Raw genomic sequence first — 464 nt, forward strand, 5'->3', positions numbered from 1 at the left:
ACAAAAAAAGTATTTCAACTTTTTTTTCTTTTTCTCAAACCTTGATCCTCTTTTTCTTAAATTCCCCAGCTCACCATTTTTCCACTAAGGTAGTGAAAAAATATTTAATACTGAGAAAACACAAGATCATCCTTCAAAATATCAAAACAGAACAGCCATTTTCTGTGAAGTTTGGTTGCCTAAAACTGTAGCAGACTATTTTCCAAATTTTATTTTTTAGTTATTTTTTTGCTCTTCAAATCTAATTTTCTTACTTGAATGTAGATCATTCTTAAGGAAAATTAACTGATCTTATATTTAACAAATATAAAATATACATATGAAAATTCTTATCATAAATACAGCTGATAATTTTCTGGTTAATTTTGGATATCTTTTCCTAATATTACTAGGTCTTCCAATCAATAATGTTCTTTCTGCATAAACAGAAATATTACCAACATGTGAGCTAAACTGTAAATAAT

The 464-nt window shown here is 26.3% G+C and overlaps 1 protein-coding gene across 2 annotated transcripts in view; it reads right to left on the reverse strand.

The window, feature by feature from the left end:
* LOC119586455 (NPC intracellular cholesterol transporter 1-like) overlaps positions 1-464 on the reverse strand; it is a gene marked incomplete at its 3' end in the record, with an annotated part of 40814 nt that overhangs the window by 4598 nt on the left and 35752 nt on the right.

This window comes from Penaeus monodon, chromosome 21 (assembly GCF_015228065.2).
Source record: "Penaeus monodon isolate SGIC_2016 chromosome 21, NSTDA_Pmon_1, whole genome shotgun sequence".
In the NCBI taxonomy this organism is placed as follows: domain Eukaryota; kingdom Metazoa; phylum Arthropoda; class Malacostraca; order Decapoda; family Penaeidae; genus Penaeus; species Penaeus monodon.